The sequence below is a fragment of the Talpa europaea genome (genome assembly GCF_964194135.1).
Source record: "Talpa europaea genome assembly, chromosome: 10".
In the NCBI taxonomy this organism is placed as follows: domain Eukaryota; kingdom Metazoa; phylum Chordata; class Mammalia; order Eulipotyphla; family Talpidae; genus Talpa; species Talpa europaea.
The window spans coordinates 40,394,578-40,417,345 of NC_140077.1; the positions used below are offsets into that span (position 1 = coordinate 40,394,578).

A 22,768-nucleotide genomic window follows, 5' to 3' on the forward strand; every position below is an offset into this window, starting at 1 on the left:
ACATGTCTTAACTACTAGCACAAAAAATAAAACAACCACGATCATCCTAGATTGGTCAGATTTATTCATCACATGGTAGAGGGAAACAGTATGTGCACGCATGTGCACACCCACACACAGAAAGAGCGGGAGAGAGGGAGAGAAGAATCTGCCACAAGGACAACAGCAGTAATGAATGGTTGCTGGGTAAGCTTTTTATTAAGTAAAGTGGATAGCTAATCTTGACATTAATTACAGAATTGGCTATGACATATATTTGATTACAGGGCAGGGATACATCATGTCTTTAGATCCATTACAGCTCTCATGTTCTAGAAGACAGGCAAATAGCATAGTGGTTAAAAGCCTGGGTTTTAAGTCAGACTGACCTGAATTTGAATACCCATATTGCCATTTATTTGTTGTAAAATCTTGGTCAAGATACTTTATTTTCTGAAAATCCAGATAGCAGTAATATTTAACTTTAGGCTGCTATGAGAATTAAACAGGATAATTAAATGCAAAACCCTTAGCTACTAGTGTTTCATAGGAAACTCTCAATAAATATTAATTCACCCAATAAAATTTAACTAATATTAATAATTTATAACATATATAAGCTATAATAATGGAACTTTTGCAACACTAATTTAGAACTTGTGATAAGTAGAACTTTGCTTATTTCCAAACCAGAAAAATTATTGATTCCATTCCCATATTTATAAATAACAAACTGAGAATTTAAGAGACTTAAGGAGATATCTAAGTTTGTTCTCCATGTACTAGCTTGCACTTGTGCACACACTCTCTCTCTCCCCTCCCTTTCTCCCTTCTAATTCTCTTCCACTTACAACTTACATGATCCAATATTCCATTAGGTTTACTCCTCCAAATTCAACATCATAAAACCAAAATCATTACTTCTTCCAAATTATCCTGATTTTCTTTTCAAAGTTAAAAGAACTGCTATTTATCCTTACAAATGTCAAAGTTAGAAATTTCAAAATCTTCCTGAATGCCCTCTTCTCATCCATCAGTCACTAAATCCTATCAATTCAACTTCTAGATCATAACTCATCATGTGTTTTAAAGACACCAACAATACCCTATAAGATGCTCATTAACTCATATCTATTGTGAAGTTTCAAACCAGTATATCTGCCTCCAATTGCAATATCTCTCCACTTCATCCATATTCCATCAAGTCTTTGTAAAATGCCAATTAAGCATGTTTTTGCCAACTTGAAAATCTTTCACAGAATCCAACTAGCTCTCATGTTAAAAAGCCAACAACTTTAGCTTAGTGTATAAGAATTTTCACTATTTGGCCCCAACCAACATGTGTCGCTTCTCTCCCCTCTCCTTCCATGGTACAGCTAGTGTTTTACCCAAACTGTATCTCTTCATTCTCCAAATACAACTTGCCCATTCATGCTTCTATATGTCCATGTAGATCCTTCTATTTTGGGTGATAGAGGGTAACTCCTTCTTTGCTCATGCTGGTTCAACTCAGACTTGAAGAACCAGCTCAAATATCAGCTCTTTAAGATGCCTTCTTGCATACTTCACAGCAAAAGGAATTTACTGCTCATGCAGAATTTTATACATAATTCTATCAAGGCAGTTATCACACTGCATAAAGCTGTTGCCTATTATCCTGGAGAGACTGAATTTTTTTCAGATAGGTTTATAACTTACTCATCTCTGCATTTCTGGGGCATATAATAAATATTTAGTGATAAATATTAAGTAAATGAATGAGTAGATAGTGGCAGAGGAAGAATTCTAGTCACTAGACTCCAAGCTCAAAGCTTCATTACTTAATATTTCACTAGAAATATGCATTGAATAAGAAATGTAATGCTTGAAACTGATTTTTCCATTAGATTGTAAACTATGAGTGCAGGAAAATTGTGACACTCTGTATTCAGTGTCTAAAACAGGGCTTTATACATAGAAGATTAATAAATTTGTTAGATGAATACATGAATAAATTAATAAAAGAAAACCAGTATACTTGAAGAAAGGGGTGACCAGTTAATTGTCTGATAATGACAACCACTTCTGACACAATTTTTAACTAATTTAAATACCATATAAAGTAATCTTATTTACAATGTATATTACAGGGGAAGATTCTACAGTGATATGGACTTTATTTTGAAGAGAGGCTATCCACTATCAACCAATACCTAAGGATCCAACTGGGCTCATTTTATTTATTCATTTCCTTCCTGAAACCTGTAGAAATTTAACCTCTAAACAAAATCATCAATAAAAGTCTGATGAACAAATAAAACTGTGTGTATGTGTGCATGCACATGTGCATGTATGTGTATAAAAAATACTGTTATGATCTCAAATTCTCTTTGGAATTTTTAAGAAAATAAAAAATAGAGAAGATATAGAAACAAAAAAAACCCACATAAGTAAAAATAAAAGTCAAATATTTTATTAGAATCCACTTATTTCTAATAATAGAACATGTATTTCCCTCTAACATGCTAAGAAAAAAGTTAAAAAAATATTTTGCGAGAGCCTTCCCCCCATCCAAACACTCTGTTAATTTAGAATATAATTTCTTTAACTAGTCATCATTTTAGTCATTATATTACAAAAGACTCTACTATTTATAAAACAACAATAATTGAGGATTTCACACAAATATTGGGTATGGAAGAGTTCATTTGTTGGACAAGAAAAATATTAGTGCTCATAAGCAAATTAGAAAATAAAATACACTCCAAACTATCAATTCAATGTACATTTTCAAAATTTTTTTTATCCTCCTTTTTAATGTTCATCATCTCTGTTACAGATTTCTGTTGCCAATTAATCATCTCTTCAGATGGCTTGGAATACAAGAAACAACAAAAACTATTTGTAGGAGAATCAATTACAATGGTCATAGCAAGAGCTTCCATATGATCTAGCAATTTCACTCCTAGGTATTTACCCAAAGGACACAGAAACATCAATTCCAAAGAGCACCTGCACCCCTATATTTATAGTAGCACTATTTACAATAGCTAAGCTTTGGAAACAACCCAAATGCCCAAAAATAGATGACTGGATCAAGAAGATGTGGTACATATACACCATGGAATATTACTCAGCATTCAAAAAAGATAAACACATGCAATTTGCAGCAACATGGATGGCGCTGGAAGGGATCATGCTCAGCGAAATAAGCCAGAAAGAAAAAGAAAAATACCGGCTGGTCTCACTCATAGCAGGAATCTAGAAAACTTAAGTAAGGGACCAGGAAAAAGAATAACTACATGAAAGTAAAAATCAAAATCAACAAACAACTATGAACAAGAGACACTCTATGGTGGGTGGGGGGCGGGGAAAGGAGGGAAAGGAGTAAAAATAAGGGGGTTGTAATTGTATGGGGAATATAAAAATAAAATTTAAATTTAAAAAAAAATGGTCATAGCAACAGCACAGATCAACAGTCTTCAAGTTTATTGACTCATTGTTATAAAAGTAAACTATATCTACTAAACAAGTAACTTTTAAAATAAACTTATCATTAAAACAAGTAATTTTCAACAAGCTTACCCAAACACATAATAAATATTAAAGATTATCTATCCCAGTTAATATATCCTCTTGATTCATTTGCCAACCTTCATACTAGACAATCTGGTCTATAACACTTTAATACTCCAAAAAAGGAAATTCGTCATCTCCAAAAAAAATTGAATCTATTTAGATTTTTTTACTATTAGAAAATTTTCCTTTATTGAATTAAAATGATTCTGTTCATGTCATCTGCCCACTGGTGGTTCTAGTCTTAAAGATTTCACAAATAAACCAATAAATCCAATCTCATTTCCACATGAAGGAAGCCCTTTAAATGAACAGGGTTATTGAATTTATCCTGATTCTCTTTGAAGTTAAAATTATCCAGGTTTTCAATCCAGTTTCATAAGGTGGTTTTAAATTCCTTCAACAATATTAAAACAAGAGAAGAATCTACTTTGTCAAACACGAGTATAACATGACAAATAACGCATACTCACTGAAAAAGCAATAAGGAATTATTATTCTCTTAATTTCTGAAATCTAAGAATATCTCATTCTTCCTTCAGTGGACCATCATAAATGTCCAGAGAAGCTTGTAAGCAATGTTTTATTGTTGATAAAGGAACAAAAACAAGTAAAGAAGATAGTAAAAGAGTCTCTAAAATATAAGAGGCTACCGCTTTGCCCTTAACTTTATGTTTTTGACAGTAAGGCTACACTATTTCAGGTGTCAATTCCCTTTTCCTGCTAGAAAGTTCATACTTTATAGCAAGGTTATACTAGGCATTTTATGAGTTAAAAAAAAAAAAAAACCACAAACGTGGTTTTCCTATAGCAGAAAAATCAGGTCAACATTCCCAATTTAATTATATACTTAATAAAGTTAGTCAAAATGTCAAACTAAAAAGCAATTTAAGAATCTCAGTTTAAAGAATAATTTTCTGGTATTACATTAGAAAATATCTAAAAAGCAAAACAGTTAATATATCAAAATTTGCAGAAATTAGTGACACAAGTAACAGCTAAGCCAAAAACTGGCTGAGTGTACTTGATTAAACCACTTAACCACTCTGGATCTGACAGTACCCTCATCTGCAAAATAAAGATAAAGAATTAGTATCAGAAGTTCTCATATTCTTTGATCTCAGACCCTCTTTAAACTTTAAAAGACTATTGAAAACTTCAAAGAGCTTTTCAATCTATACCTAGTTACCATCTTAGAAATGAAAATATACATTTTCTAATGCTCATAAATCTAATTTTTAAATAATAGACCCGGGCCTCTCTGGTGGCGCAGGTGGTTGAGTGCAGCACTGTGGAGCCGTCTGCAGCCTGTGCAGTGCAGGTTCGATCCTGGCCGGCCAGCAGAATCCCACATGGCACCGCACACCTCTCCTATCTCACCCGCTGATCCCCTCAGCAGTGTACTTCAGTCAGTCTGCCTATTCTGTTCCCCGCTCTGTCTCTGGTGGATCCTCTTACCCTCCTGTGCATCTGGCCTGTACCCCGATTCTTGCATATATAAATCAATCTTAAAATAAATAAATAAATAGATAAATAATAGACCCATTAAATGCCAATGAAAATAATATTTAAAATAACTGTTTCCAATCTAAAACAATTTGGGGAGAAGAAAAGCATTGTTCTATAACTTTTACAAATCTTTTTAATGTATGACTTAAAGAAAACATAGTCTTATGTGCTTATGCATTCAATCAATATTACGTATCATGTAACCTCTGGAAAACTACATTTCTGAGAGAATGAGAATGAAAAGGAAAACAGTGTCTTAGTATCATTTTTTTAAATACCTCTGCTCTCACAGACCTCCTGAAAAGGCCTTATGAACCCCCTCAATGAGGCTCTGAAGCACAATTAGAGAACCGGTGGCTTAGACCATCTCTAATTCTCAAGACTAACATGAAACCAGGTTAATAATGAGATTTTTGATTTTTAAAAACTGAAAACACTCTTTTATCATTACATGACAGAATGGGTCACTAATACAATTCCCTAAGAAATTTCATGGAGTTGATCCATTTTAAACCAACTACTAAAACCTAAGAAGAGAATTATAAGGTGAAAACAACAAAATATACTTTTTGTCACTGTGGAAATTCTAACAAAGAAAAAAAGCTATCTAATTTCCTTTGTATTAGACAACTAATACTATTTGGCATGAAAAATTATTTTATGCAATAAATATATATCTATTACATGCCATGCATTGTACTAAGAAACAAGGGAAACAGGAAAAACTTCATAATCTTGGAAGAGAGATCTGACATAGACTATAAAACTATAAGGTAAAAAGACAAATGTTATGAAATAAATTAAGATAAAGTAGAATGTTCAATCATATTTAACATCTAATTTCATATGTACCAAGATAATCATTGTTGGCATAATAAACAATGACTGGCAAGAACTTATAACAGCATGTACACAATGTTTATGCTTCAATCTCATGACCAGACACAAATACTAACAGTAACAAATGTACAGTTAAAATCCTAGAAACACAGGCTGAATCTTTGATATTTCAATGAAGTGTATCTTTATTCCTCTCATAGTCATCATTTTAACTGTAAAGTATAGTCAGGCATTCAATAGCAGCATTCAAGTGAAGAGCATACCACAGAGCTGCTTTCTTCCTAATTTGCAAATTAACTTTAAAAGTCATCTTTTTCCTTTGTAGAAATAAGAAATTCAAGCACAATTTCCTCCCCTTTATTTTGTAAACTTCAAGAATACATAAAATAACTAGAACATTTCCTTTAATTTTTAACTATGTGATTCAGTTAGATAACAAGATCATTTACTTTGAAAATGTAGAAATCTGAAACACAAATAGTGATTATATATACCTTTTATAAATAACTATAATGTCACACATATGGTGTTATGACCATTAATAGGATCTGCATTATATCAACCTTAAAAAATTCTAATATATTTTTAAAAGTAAAAGGGTATTCATATTAAAATACATGTTCATATTAACACTAGTGATAGTATCTCCCTTTACTAAGGCAAATATACAATAATACAGGTTCATATCATTTTAATACTTCTTTCTATTAGGTTCCTCTATCCCCAAATTATGTCCAAAAAAAAGATCATCCAGACTTTTTTTTGTTAAAGATTTATTTATTATTTATTTATGCAAGCACTGGGTACATTCAGAAGCGAGGGAGGGTGAGAGAATTCACCAGAGCCAGAGCAGGGAACAGAACAGGCAGAAGGACCGAAGGACACTGCTGAGGGGAGCAGCGGGCGGCAGGAGAGGTCTGCGCGCCGTGTGGGACCCTCTCCCTGCGGCCCAGGATCGACCTGGCGCTGCAGAGGCTTCGGGCATCTGCTTTGCAACCCAGCGCTCAACCGCTGCGCCACCGGGGAGGCCCTCATCCACAGACTTTTAAAAAAAGTTCTATATTCATGTATCCTCCTTATTTTCACAGGCAAAACAGCACCACCTGGTGGGCATTGCCTTAGTTTTTAAATAATTTTCTACATTTACCTTCTTAATACTTCTTGGAAAAAACTGCACAATAGGACTCATTACAACGTACTACCAATGAATAATGAAAAGTAGATTAATTAGAAAGCAAAAGTATACTTAAAATTGAAATATGGCTGCAGACTGCTTTGTTTTTAAATTACAGAGTAGTTAACCATTATTGATAATGTCATTAGGAAAAAAATTCAGATATTAACCTTGCAATCTTAGCTTAAAAAGTGTCAGTTTTAACACAAAACTAATTTATATTTTTTATATAATACATCTATACTTTCCAACAAAGAGGATGAGATGTGATATGACAGTCTTCAAAAAATATAGTGTTGTTATACTTATTTACTTTGGGTTGATTTTTTTAAAAAACTAGCTGTGTCTAATCAACAGAAATTAGTAAGGTTGATCTTAAGTTCTATTAACAATGAAAGTCAATAACCAGGGCCTCCCCGGTGGCGCAGCGGTTGAGCGCTGGGTTGCGAAGCTGCCCGCAGCCTCTGCAGTGCCCGTTCGATCCCCGGCTGCTCCCCGGCCACCGGAGGAGGGTCCCACATGGTGCACAGACCTCTCCTGCCGCCCGCTGCTCCCCTCAGCAGTGTACTTTGGTCCTTCTGCCTGCTCTGCTCCCAGCTCTGGCTCTGGTGAATTCTCTCGCCCTCCCGCGCTTCTGACTGTACCCAGTGTTTGTATAAATTAAAAAAAAATAAATCTTAAAAAAAAAATTCTCTTAAAAAAAAAAAGTCAATAACCAGCATGCTGGTTAATGATTGAAACATAAATTAGGTCATGATTTTATGAACTGAATAAACAGGTATGATTACGGAAAGTAATATAAACAAACTAAAAACAAAAGAAAAAATAAGGTGAGGTTATTTGGGTACATTTCTTATCAGGCTTTCAAAGGTAAAATGTAGGACAGCAGAATCAAAAAGCTAAAGTCGGGCCTCCCGGGTGGCGCAGCGGGTTGAGCGCTGAGCTAAGATGTCCGCAGCCTCTGCTGGGCGGGTTCAATCCCGGAGGCCAGGGAGAATCCCACATGGCGCAGTAGACCTCTCCTGCTTCTCCCACTGCTCCACTCAGCAGTGTCTTTGGTCCATCTTCCTGTTCTGCTCCCCGTTCTGTCTCTGGTGAATTCTCTCACCCTCCCACGCCTCTGACTGTATCCCAATCCTTGTATAAATAAATAAATCTTAAAAAAAAAAAAGCTTAAATCACATCAAAAGTCTGCCAATATCTTAGATGCTCTTTTATCTAAAATGATAAAAATTACATAGCATTTTTTCAGTAACTGTTAACCATACACTATGTTACACTATGCTAAGCACTGAGTAAACAATGGAAAGCAAACACAAACACACAAAGATAAAATACATTCTCTCATAATTTACAATGTAGATGTCATTTTTCCCCTACAGGGGAGGAAAAATAATTTTCCCTCTACCCTTCTAGGTTCTTGGCTGACACACCCCCATAATGAAGAACAGAAAAACGGGCATAATCAATTTTAATTACATACATATGGTGGACACTAAGTGCTAATAGGTTCTTAGGCTGTCAGGCAACTGAGGCTTATGTGAAGTCTTGAGCCAGGGAAAAGGAAGTAGGAGTATAGAACTTCAAAATGGGGGAAGAAAATTTACAGAAAAATGAGAAGAGCAAATATCTGGTAAGCATATGTTTACCATACCATACAGAGATGGAGTCCACAGAAGACTAAGGACATGCAGGCCTTGTAAAAGCTTCCCCATCTATAACAACTAGCTTATACCTAGGTAGCCATCTATGGTGACAGCTCTCTTTGCTACATGTCCCTATGTAAATTCTTTTCCTCAGTTAGGGAGAGGTAAAGAAAAGCTTCCTGAGCCTGTTGTTTCTTGAAAAATAATCAGCCTAAACTAACCCTCATGCCAAGGAGACATGTTTTTTAGGGTGGCAAATTTTGTTTCCCTATACCCATTGTCTGAGCACCTTCCAGATGCAGAAATTCTTCTACATTCTAATTATGCTGCTGTTTCCTGACGTAAAAGAATTCAATATCTCAATCTATACAACTTTTATATTAAAAATGCTGACCATTATTAACTTTTGCATTAACACAAAAGACATCATGAAGTTCATCTCTATTCCCTGCATTCAAACAATTCACAAGACGATATTTTTAGTGAAAAATATCCACAATGCTGAGGATTTTAAAGTAACAGAAATGAGAGTTGAACCAGAGTAAGAGAAAAATCTAAAACCAAAGTCTGAAGAGGAAGAAGGGAAGGAAGAAAGAAGCACAGATCAATTTATATGCAGAATAATTTATTTGCAAAAGTGAATTTATTTGTCAAAAGAACTGGAAATTCTTGAAGATGTCACCAAACTTACTAAAAGACAGAGAATACATAAAGCTGCATCCTGAGTGGTAAAATAAACCTCTATCTGTCTGTGTCTGTGTCTCCTCTCCCTCCCCCCACAATTCTCTTACACACACACACACACACACACACACACACACACACACCCCTCCCTCTCGCTCTTCTTCCTCTTCTTCCCTTCCTTATTTCCCTTTTCTCTTCTGCTTACTTGGTTACAAACAAGGAGGAAGAACAAAGTCATAGGAATAAAGTTACTCCCCAGAAATGTTCTGATAATCAATGAATTTTTTTAAAAAATTAAATAAATTATGGATAAAAATTATTTTTACATTTTCCTAGAATATTCAAAATAAAAAATTCCTCTGCAAATGATAAAATGCTCTTTTTGGATTATGCTTTAGAAGCTAACAATTATCCTAAAATTTCTAAAGCATTTTCCTTTCTTAAAAATTAACTGACAATTCAAGAAATACCTATTCAATAACACCCATAGGAATTTAATTCAATTCAACAGCATTTAATAAGCAGACCTATGTACTAGACACAAGAAGAACTGGACAAGAAAGTCATTTCAAGAAGTTCAGACAGATATAGAGGCAAAACAAATTACAGTACAACAATGGAAGCAAACTTACTAGAGTTAAGAGGAAGTTTTGTGAAAGAATCAGCTTTTAAAGTTATCAGAGAGATAAGACGGGGATAGAAAAGAACACGAAATGACAAAGACACAAAACAAGCAATTATATCTTACTGGGGATTAAGGTAAGAAGGTTGTTCGCAGGAGCTAGTTTAGGGGAAAGACTCAGATCTGGTTCCACAGTCATGTTTAACCACTAGAAATTTATCCCTTAAGCAGTGGGAAATGATTAAAGTGTTTCAAAATAGCATGGTCAATCGATGGGACAAAATGGTGCTTTAGAAAGGCAGACCATCAGTAATGTAGAAAGAAACAACAGTATAACAATTTAAAAAAAAAAAAAAGGATGTAAAATATGGTGAAGAGGTTCAGAACAGGCCATCCTAAGAGCTTCATAAAGGCCTCATGAAAACATGCCACTCAGGCATGTAGATTATTTTGGCCTGAAATCAATCAAGGCACAGAGGCTCAAGAGAAACTTTACCCACTTTCTTAACATCCTTGAACAATATAAACTGGGTTATCTAACCTAGAATTAGTATTATTATCAGAAATAAACTTTCTATCTCAATAATCTATGTATTTGGCAAGGCAAACATCTTTTAATCAGGTGAATTACCCTCCTTCCCATTTGAAGCCCTAGAACCCTATACCCTTCCTTACCTATTGGTGGCACATATACTTCATTTTACCTTTCCTTCCTCAGAACACCTCATGTCTATGTGTGTTCCCCATACAACATAATTAAATACAATATAATTAATTTTGTTTTCATCTTGTTAATCTGCCTAATGTTAATTTGAGTATCCAACCAGCCAGAGAGATCAGAGAATTTCCCCTCATCCCTTCCAATGGATAGAAGGGTGTGTCTGGAGGAAGGCAGATCATGAAGGGCCACTGTAACATTCTAGGCAAGAATTATAAAAAAGAATGATTGGAATTCTTTTTTATGCATGGTATTTATTCATTAAAAATGTACTGAACTCCTAGAATATGCTTGATATAGTGCCAAGTCCTGATCATACAAACATAAAAGGATACTTGCCTTTGGATAGCTCATAATTTAGAGGAGACAAGACAAACCAGGGAACTACAAAAAGATCTAATAGCTCCTCTAAAATTAAAATCTGAGCATTACACAGACTTAGGAGGTATTAAAAACAAGACAACAGGTTCAAAATGGAGGCACTCATGCTACGCCCTCTCACCCTATGTCACTTGTTTCAGCTATCCCACAAAAAGAATCTTAAATAAGCCAATCAGGAATTGCCTGATCAACACTACATAGGTAAGCTGTCTGACAGATCCCCAACACCCTCTAAAGAAATGTAATCTTATAAAAGTTAACCTTTCTACCTAGCATAACTTGCTTGCTGATTATATATTTTTCACTTTTTATAGTTTCTGTGAGCTCTTTTCTATCAGCTAAATTGATGCTGCCTGATTCATTAATGGTTGAAAATAGTTCAGTAAGAAATTAAAATTTTGTTCATTTTCATTTGGTTTTTAAACGGAGGTCAAGAAAGTTTGCCACATACATAAAGATTTGGAATAGAGAGAGGTGCGAGGTGAAAGGTAACCTACACAGAAAAGGTTCTTAAAAGTAGAGTATAGACAGGCAAGAGGCACATTTTAAAGAAGTACAGATAGATGCCAGAACTAGGGAGTAAATGCAGAAAAAAGTTATTTAGGTTTTATTCTGCAAAGAGGAGTCATTAAAGATTTTAAACCTGGAAGAAACAAGATTATATTTTTATTTAAAAACAATTGTAACAGGCTGAATGTAAATCAAGTACATATTTGATTGTCCCCATTCATGGTAACTATCTAGATAATTCACATGAATTACCTTAAAATAACAATACAGATGCTAGGCCTCCCTGGTGGCCTAGGGATGCAGTCTCAGTGCTATCCCCATAACCACTTGAATTGGATCCCTGGTCAGGGAGCTAACCCACTTATGGCACAGCAGACCTCTCCTGTCTCACCCACTGCTGCCCTCAGCAGTGTATTTCAGGAAATCTGCCTGTTCTGCTCCCCACTCTGTCTCTGGTGAATCCTTTCACCCCATGCACCTCTGGCTAACCCCCGTACTTGTATGCATAAATAAATAAAAAAAGGTCTTTAACCAAAAAAAAAAAAAATACCAATACAGATGTCAATGGTGACAAAAGAGGCAAAGGGCTACAAGTGATATAACAGAGCATTCTGAATTCAGCACATAAACTGAGACCTTGAATAACTCTTATCATTTCTCCCCTAATCTTCATAACATGAAATATTACTACTACTTCAAAGACAATGTGACAATAAAGGATAAAATACTTATGCACTAGGTGATTTTATTTCACAGGAGCTTTCTCAACCTGTTTTCAAAAAATTCACAGTTGGAAAATAAAGAACAAATCTGCTTCTTTTCTGAAATGGCCTCAATTCAAAATTTAATATGCCTCCATAATGTACATACTAACCACAGTAACAGTCTTTTCCTTCCAATTATGATTTCTATGCCTCAGCAACAGTAAAATTAAAGTAATGGTACAAAACGCTGTCTACAACTGAAAATATTGAGGAACCTGAGGGATGTTTTCACTACTACTGCTATGAGAGAAGAAAGGCATGTTAAGCATTAAATAATACCATATGAATACTTTTATAGATGGGAAATGAAATCATTGAAGTTGATAAAACATAATTTTTATCACCAATTTTTTTTTAGAGATAGGACCTACTACCAATACCAATATGATTTTATTGGAATATGGAATGTAAACAGATGTTTTCAAACAATCTAACCTTATAAAAATGTATGGCATTATTAAATAATTAATAAAGAAATCCTACATATGACGTGGACACCTCTATACAGCTTAGGGGTCTGCTTGCAAACTGCATTGGTGACTAATTCCCAAAATGAAATCAGCCCTATTTAAAAAAAACAAAAACCTTTGCTAGTGTGGTTAGCACAATGGGTCCCAAGTTTTGACACTTGCTCCAGGAGCTCCTCTTCCTTCCCCAAGCCAAGTATGCTGATGTCTGCAGTCAAGTGGGTTGTTGGGTGGCGCCAACCAGACACCAGTCCCTGTACATGAGAAAGACGTATCTTGGCCGTCACATTCATGTATTACCTATCAGAGCTTAAAAGTGCAGATTACCCTGATTATAGTGGGAAATAAGTGGGGATAAAAAGAGGCAAAAAGGGGGAGGGGGAAACATTTTTTTCACCCAGCAAGTTTTTACTAATAGATCACCAATAATTTTATACATAAAATGGCCATAAGCAGAGGTCTTTAAGAACCATAATGTCCTGGGCCTCCCCAGTGGTGCAGAGGGTTGAGCGCCGTGCTGTGAAGCTGTCCGCAGCCTTTGCACGCAGGTTCGATTCCCAGCCGGCCAGGGAGAAATCCACATGGCGAGCAGACCTCTCCTGTCTCGCCCGCTGCTCCCCTCAGCAGTGTCCTTGGTCCGTCTGCCTATTCTGCTCCCTGCTCTGTTTCTAGTGAATTCTCTCACTCTCCCGTGCCTCTGACTGTACCCCAGTTCTTGTATAAAATTAAAAAAAAAAAAGAACCATAATGTCCTAAGTTTTTTTTGTTATAATTTTTTAAATTTTTTTAAAGATTTATTTTTATTTATTTATTTTATTTATTTATACTAGCACTGGGTACAGTCAGAAGCGCGGGAGGGTGAGAGAATTCACCAGAGCCAGAGCGGGGAGCAGAGCAGGCAGAAGGACCGAAGTACACTGCTGAGGGGAGCAGCGGGCGGCAGGAGAGGTCTGCACCCTGTGTGGGACCTTCCTCTGGTGGCCGGGGAGCAGCCAGGAATCAAACCGGCACTGCGGGCAGCTTCGCAACCCAGTGCTCAACCGCTGCGCTACCGGGGTTGCCCTGTCCTAAGTTTTTAAACAGAAAAAAGTTTTATAAATAACCCAATCCAAAAAATGGGCAAAAGAACTAAACAGACACCTCTCCAGAGAAGACATGAAAACTGTCAACAAGCACATGAAAAAATATTCACAATCACTTATTATTAGAGAAATGCAAATCAAGACCACAATGAGAGACCATCTCACACCTGTGAGAATGGCCCATCTCAAAAAGACCAGAAACAAGAAGTTCTGGCAAAGATGTGGAGAAAAGGAAACCCTCCTACACTGGTGGTGGGAAGGCTAACTGGTCCAGCCCTTATAGAAAACAGTATGGAGGTGTCTCCAATCACTAAATATGGGTCTGCCATCTGACCCAGTAATTTCATTCCTAGGCGTCTATACAAAAACACTAATTTGAAATGAAACTTGCACTCCCATGTTTATGCAGCACTGTTTATCTTGACCAATGGAAAGTTTATTATACATTTTTTAATCAAGGCAGTCAATAAAAATAAGAATGTACTAAGACCTGGAAATATGAATGACAGTTCTAATCCCTAAAAATGTTTAATCATTTTTATATATCTGATGAGGCATTCTATAGGGAAAAAGAATGAATTTCTACTATGCTAACTCCTGAAGGTATAGTTAGCACCAATAAGGGAAAAAAATAAGAAGCAAATGATAAAGAACACTTAAAAATAATATGGAAATCTTGAAGAGAGGTTGAAATTACCTACTTCTCAGGAATATTGTAAAATTAGATATGATTATAATCTTCAAGGAATTGTAACATTACTTCTACTATTTTCCAAGTCTCACATATTAACAAAAAGCTTTGTAGGGAAATGAAAAACATAAATATATAGAAACATGAAAATTAAGCTGCACTTTCTGTTTAAAAAGTTCTTCACACAAAAAGCAAACTGGATTCTAAAGTTTGGTTTTATAAATTGATTCAAAGATAACTAAATTAGAATAATTATGCAATCACCTACTGATATTAAGCATTCTTGCATGTAATAAATACTAGCAATATGAAGTCCATTTACTTTTTACAGAGATTATTAAATTCTTTTTTATTCATTCTTCACAGATGGATTGAACCTAAAGTTATTGCTTTCATTTATCACTAATGGTCACACACCTCTTTTCACAGAAAGTAATATTCTTAACTTTATGGAAAGGATCTAATCCTACCTTTGATGAATGAATAAAACAATCCTAAACAACAAATACTTGAGTAGTAATTTATAGCAGCCTAGAAAAAAATTCTCAAAACTGCTAAAATTTTAAACCTCAGGAGGAGAAATAAAAGAGGATACAGGAGGGAAGGAGAGAAGACAACTGTATTATGATGATGTTTCCAGAGGCAACAGAAATGTCATCAGTTTCCCTTGTAATCCCCTAAACATATGAAGCATCTCTTCTTCAATGTAATGTACTAACCAAAGAAGCAACTTCTACTGTATGCCATTCTTCTGAATATACTTTTAAATGTATTATTCTACCTTCACTGGTTCAGAGAGTAATTTCTGTTTATTTCTAAAAGTGCCCTGCTGGACTGCTGAAGATGAAATCAAAGAAGTGGCTGGAATTTTATGTCCAGAAAAAAAGAATCAGTAATTCCCATGAGGCCACATAAATGTGTACATCCCCTTTAATGCCTGAGGACAATACAAATCTTTCATGGTAAAAAATATTCACTCAAATTTCACACATTTCATCTTGGTTTCTGTCAGGGAATGTGTTTAAATTTTCTATTTTAAATTTTTTTTTACTGTGCAAAGTAATAAGGTATAAAGCCTATAGCAAAAAGTAGATTTAGGAAAATCTCTCTAAGGAAATTTCTAAGTCAGGGCCTGGCTGCTGTACTCCTAAGGGAAATACTACAGGCCATGTTATATGAACATGGTGAGTAATGCACTGTTAGTTCCCAAACCAACAGTTACTTCCCCTTTCATTTCCTAAATTTTGTTCAGTTTTTAGGTGTCCTTGCTGTTTAGCCTATAGATTAGAGTAAGTCAATCCTGATAATTCTATTTTCTCTGTTAGTATTTTGGGAATGGGCATATGTTGCAATGGAAGTCAATGAAAATTAAAGAGAAGTCTACAGAGTCAACTATTTCTGACCTCTGCAATTATAACAGCTATTTGTAACCATGAGCACCAGTACAAAATGACATTGAAGATGGTAAGAAGAGAAATGTAAAGACCCAGACTTCTCTGATATTGCTGAACTAACCAACTACTACCTCCAGATTTATTGCATTAAATAATAAATTTTTTACTTACATATAAAGTCATTTTGTTTCCTGTGTCTATTATTTACAATAAAAAGCATCATAATATAGCATATAACTCTCCTGACTTTACAAAGAACAAGTTATAAAAAAGTTTATGATATCATCTATTACCTATTATAAAAGAAAAAAATTCTCTTAAAGAAACCTAAAATTGGTGTAAAATACTGTCTCAGAATCCAGACAGAGAGTATTCTAAATTTTAATCACCAACACTAGCTTGCTATTAGAATTTGAAGCATTTATATACAAGTCAATCCAAATGTTGGAGAAATAACATTAAAGCTTTTTCTCTGTTAAGAAATTTTAAGTTGATGCTATTTAAGGAATAATGATATTAGTACCTAATTGTATCTCAGGAGTATCTGATTTTTTTTAAGGGATCTGCTGTTAAATTTGATTACATTCATGAAGATACAACTTAAATATAAAAAACAATAGTTTTATGCTAAGTAAAATAAGCCAGAAAAAGAAAGAAAAATAAATGCCAGATGATTTCACTCTAAGACAAGTTAATAATTTCTCTAAGTCTGTTTCCTATAAAACGGGAATGGTTGTAATATGTACTTCTTAAAGTTGCTATGAGGATTAGACAACAACAAGAGTAATTAATGCCCTCTTCCAAAAAGAAATCAATAATTATAGTTAGTAGAGAAAGTGCTTTCAAAGACTGACTTAGTTGCTAATAACTACTAAAAGGTATCCCAAACTCCCAAATCCATTTCATTCCCAAAAATCTGACTCAATCATTTAGAGATTACTGATAGTATTGACATAACCCTTACAATATTTTTCTGGCAGCTATCTGCCATAGTTTTATTTTAAAAATATTCCTGTTCCTAGTAGACCAAAAAAAAAAAAATTAGAAAAAAATGTAGAAACAGAATTCACATTACCAGCAGTTTCTCCATCCCTTGTTGACTCCAATGAATACTTATCCCATAGATTGTCACTCACTGAAAAACTGTCAAGTAATTGGGAGCAAAGGATCAAAGAACTTCACCTTGATTTGAAAGTTCTGGATAAAGTTTGAGGAAATACCTTATTCTTACCACCACTATCCCTTCCCCCACCAAAAAAAAAAAAATCAGAGAGATCAAAGAACAGGATTATCATCTATTTTCTGAAGAGTTCTATGCTACAAATTCATACACTATACCCAGTGGGATTACTGAATAGACTAAAAGAGCAAGAGCTAATTAAAGAGATCATTTGCTTAATGGTAACAATAATAAAATTAACCACTAAACCCACAATGACATTTGAAACAGCATCTCTATGAGCATAAACCAATTCAAGCATTTTTAACAAATATTATCATACTCATAGAAAGCTATTTATCACAACTAACCTTAATATGGTTCGTCATTATTCAAAACTTTTTCACATAAATAACTTCATTTAATCCTCATTAAGCCTAATAAGATAGAATTATCATCATTTTAACAAATATGCACCCTAAATTCAGACAATTAAGTAATCAACCCAACTGTGGTTGTTGTTGATGTATGGTCGGTACAGGGGGCCTGGTGAGGGCCCCAGGCATCGAGCACAAGGAACGGCCTTGAAACCGTAGAGGGAATTCCACCTTTGCCTCAGCTCCTAGAACCAGAGGCCTCCACCAGACACAAACAAGACCTGATAGCCATCAACCAGAAACTGCCAACAAATAAAAAACAACTTCGGTTCCACATACCCATTTTCCTGCCTAACCTTTCTTCACCCTATAAAAGGACATCTCCCTCAACAGGCACGACTTCTCCAAACCCCACAGGGGTCGGCAAACGCAATAAAGTTCCTGCCTATGAGAAACTTGGCCTGGCTTTCCTTTTCTTTACTGCGCCAGTCCTTTCAATAAAGATTCTGAATGTGCAAAAAAATTGATAGTACTTTTATTCATGGTATCAAAAACTGGAAAGGAAACAATCCATACTCTACCAGAGAATAAATAATGGAATGTTAATCAGCAATAAAAAGAAATGAATTAATATATAGAACACAGAAGAATCTTAAAAACATTATACTGAGTGAAAAAGTATTTTATAAAACATGATGTACATGTGATTACATTTATAAGAAACTCTAGAACAGGAAAAGCAATCTATGATTTAAAAAATCTAGCAATGGTTATTCCTGAGAGGGTAGGAGCAGAGACTGACTACAAAGAAACATAAGGAACTTCCTGGGGTGGTGGTAATAGTCTTCATCTTGATAAATATTGATATTTGGATGACAAATACTTATGCATTTGTCAAATACATACTTAAGATCTGTGTATCCACTCATATGAAAACTTTACATGTAAAGGAAAAAAAATCTAAAATATTGACCTTTATCTGAAGGCATGCATATTGAAAAATCTAGGGGGAAACATACTAATATCTGCAATTTACTTTGAAATGCATAAAAAAAAAACAGGCAAAATAGTGCACGGCTAAAAGAATGAATCAATAGGTGATAAAGAAAGAAAGTAAAATGATAATGATCAAACCTAGGTGGTGGGAATGTGAATGAATATATACTATATATGTCATAATAAAATCTAAAAAATAAATTTTTCATAATAAAAACTAAAAATCAGTTTACACATGAGGGTAAATTATATCATAGGCAGATAATAAAAATTTAAATAAATATATTAATGTGGGTTACATATTAAATAAAATGAAGATATTCTCTAAAAGCAGTTTTCCGGTATTTTTATTATGGGTCATAATTTACCCGGGCCAAAGGAACCTCTGGGTCTATCTAATCTTTCTTTTCCCAAACCACAAGAGCCCTGTCACCAGAACTTTAACTAGCAAGTAACCAACCAGCATGACAATCAACTACCCTCACTAACTATACCACTTTAAAGAGACAAACGCGGGCCTCCCCAGTGGTGCAGCGGTTGAGTGCTGGGTTACAAAGCTGCCCGCAGCCTCTGCAGCCCCAGTTCGATCTCTGGCTGCCAGGCAAGGGTCCCACATGGCGCGCAAACCTCTCCTGCTGCCTGCTGCTCCCCTCAGCAGTGTATTTCGTCAGTCTGTCTGTCTGCTCCCCGCTCTGACTCTGGTGAATTCTCTCACCCTCCCACGCTTCTGACTGTACTTAGTGCTTGTATAAATAAATACATAAATCTTTAAAAAAAAAAAAGAGAGAAAAACACATAAAATACCTGGACAATAAATTTGCAGAAATAAGTATAGAGAGTATTATCAAATAAGGATAGAACAAATATAAAAATATTGCAAGGTTAACATAACAGAATACATAAGTTATAAGAACTCTTAAGCAAACCTCTCTGTACATTGGTTCTACCATTTTATAATTAACACTGCAATCTCTTCAGTAAGAGAGAAGAGAGAAAATAACTTGGAAAAGGTTCAGGACAGAGATCTTTTTAAAGCAGCTCAAAAAGTATTTAGGAAAAAAATCCATTGCATAATCTTGAGAAGAAAATTATAGTCTTGAAGTATTCTAATTCAAAAAAGTTGTTCTCCATGTAAATGAATACAAATGAATTCACATTAAACTAAACCATGGTGGAAATGAGTTAGATGTTAAAACAAAAATTCTTTAACATTATGTAGTGTCAAACAGGAGGGAAACTCCCAAGGAAGTTTATAAAATTCACCAATATATTTATAAATAGGATAGACTCTTCTACAGTATTAACTGACATTAGGTATCTGCATAATAATTAAGGCTATCAGAATTTTCTCATTGCACAATGGGAGAAAAAACTAGACTACCTAGAAAACAGAATCATAATTTTTTTTTAGCTCCCCTTTTAGGATATTACAAAGTTAAAAAGGTAGAATAAAGAATTTTAAAAACTGCCCCCCCGCCCCCCCCACCCCCCCACCCCCCGCCCCCGGTGGCGCAGTGGTTGAGCGCCGGGCTGCAAAGCTGCCCGCAGCCTCTGCAGCGCTGGTTCGAGCCCCGGCCACCTGCGAGGGTCCCACATGGTGTGACAGACCTCTCCTGCCACGCCTGCTGCTTCCCTCAGCAGTGTATTTCATCGGTCTGCCTGTTCAGTTCCCCGCTCTGGCTCTGGTGAATTCTCTCACCCTCCTGTGCTTCTGACTGTACCCAGTGCTTGTATAAATAAATAAATGAATCATTAAAAAAAAAAAAAAAAAAGAATTTTGAAAACTCCCAAACCTGTAATTTTCAACTAAAAACTCACAGTTTCTATGAGGCAGTACTAATCTTTTAAATACCACTCTAGGCAGAAAAATAACTTTAACGATAGCTCAGAATCACACACACCATACAGTATTTTTATCTGATAAATTCAGTTCAAAGAACTTTAAAACTTTAAAAAGGGACAAAACTGGGCCTCCCCGATGGCGCTGCGGGTTGAGCACCTCGCTGCGAAGCTGTCTGCATCCTCGGTAGTGCAGGTTCGATCCCGGCCGGCTGGCAAGAATCCCACATGGTGCGGCAGACCTCCCCTGTCGTACCTGCTGCTCCCTTCAGCAGTATATTTCTGTCATCTGCCTGTTCGCTCCCTGCTATGTCTCTGGTGAATCCTCTCACCCTCCCACACCTCTGGCCTGTACCCTAGCTCTTGTATAAAAATAAATAAATCTTTAAAAAAAAGGGGGGGGGGACAAAATTGATTCACATTTCAAACTTTATATTTAAAATGTTTTACCTTATGCCTAACAATAGTTATGCATTTACTTACGAATAAAGCAACAGAAGAAAAACAAAATATTTCTCATTTTAGGCATGAGGGTGAAGAAGTAAATGGATTAAGAGGCAAAAATCAGAGATGAAAATTTAACATTTACTTGGGAAAGAAAATGAAATTAAAATAGTGCACAAATAGAGGACAGGACAAAGGACAGTGCCAAGGAACAGTACTAAGGAATAGTGGCAAAGATAGGGACAGGTGATTGTCTATGGGCTCTGAATGGACACTCAATTGCAAGTAACCACTCAGGCTCAGGGTCCAACAACTGGGTTTACTCAGTAGGAGACTAGGAAAAGGAAAGGGCTTCTGAGGCCACAAGTGGCCAGCTGTCTCATGCCGGATAATGTTCACAGTGTCTAGTAGTGCCAAACAAAGGCCACTCATGCCAGGTGGCACTGTTCTCTCAACAAGGGCCTGGAGCTGGTGGCACACTGGTCAGCAGTACAATCAGGGTACAGTTCATGGTGGCAGCTGGAGGTGCTCATAGATAAGGTCACTGAGGTGACACTGCAGCAGCCCACAGCAACAGTCTGAAAGCTGGGCTGGACAGCACTGAATGTTAAACTGTACCACAACAGACTCAACAGCACCAGCAGGTGGTTGAACCAGAGGTAGCGGACAGCTCTAAAAGGTGGCTACACAGAGTGCCCATCACCAATCAATCAGCACCAGTCACCAGGGGGCCAGTGTTAGAGACACCAATGCTAGAGCTCTTTGTGAATTGCTGGTGTGAACCAATAGCCAACAGTAATTTGAGACACCAGGTTGAGGTTGATGGTATTCCTTGCAGGCAATGACAGAGACAGGGCTAGAAGTGGCAATGCCAGGTTTCTGTGAAGGTTGAGAGAGATCTAGAAGTCTACAGAGGTCTGCTGAATCCCACAGAGGTATTCTGCTGAATGCTTCTTTCTTCAGGGGCTGGCTGCTGACTGACTTGTTTCATAGAAGGCTGGCTACTGACTGAATCAAGTTGGTTCCTGCTCTGATTTATATCTTCTTCAAGGGTTCCCAACCTACAAGCCTGACTGTGCCATTTTCAAACCTAAGCATCTGACTAGACCAGTTAGCACCAATCAGCTGACTTCCATTTTCAAACTGCATAATTAGTTCAAGCCCTTGAATGACAGCTGGAGAGCTTGAATCTGATTTGTCCACTGATTCAAAACTGACTGGTCCATTTAGGATCCCCGTTCCAAACGTTAAAGGGAAAAGACTACCTCCTGCTCAGGTTGACATGCACTGACATCAGGGCAGGCTCATGGGCCTGTAGTTACCCATTTCAAAATGACTTATTTCCCAGTATGCCTTCAGTTTAGGTGATAAAATATAATACTACATATTCTAATGTGCATTTAGAAGCAATTATTTCCTGTGTTAAAACCTCATATAGTATGTTACCCTAATTCTATGAGGATTAAGGGCATAGCATTAATTACATCTTGATATTTTATATAACTTAAAAAATCAGATTGTTGGGCCTCCCCGGTGGTGCAGCAGGATGAGCGCAGTGCCGTGAAGCTGTCTGCAGCCTCCACAGCGCCGGTTCTTTTCCCGACTGGCCAGGGAGAATCCCACATGGTGAGGCAGAACTCTCCTGTCTCGCCGCTGCTCCCTTCAGCAGTGCTTCTGGTCTGTCTGCCTGTTCTGCTCCCTGTTCTGTCTCTGGTGGATCCTCTCACCCTCCCACAACTCTGACCTGTACTCCAGCTCTTGTATAAATAAAAATGAATCTTAAAAAAAAAAATGAGGGCCTCCCCTGGTGGCGCAGCGGTTGAGTGCTGGGCTGCGAGGCTGCCCGCAGCCTCTGCGGCACCGGTTCATTCCCCGGCCACCAGTGAAGGTTTCACAAAAAAAAAAAAAAAAATCAGATTGTTCACATACATCTACTC

The 22,768-nt window shown here is 36.2% G+C and overlaps 1 protein-coding gene across 2 annotated transcripts in view; it reads right to left on the minus strand.

Annotated features, from left to right (window-relative positions):
• ADK (adenosine kinase) overlaps positions 1–22,768 on the minus strand; it is a gene marked incomplete at both ends in the record, with an annotated part of 417,072 nt that overhangs the window by 336,683 nt on the left and 57,621 nt on the right. The gene's annotated exons all lie outside the window — the stretch shown is intronic.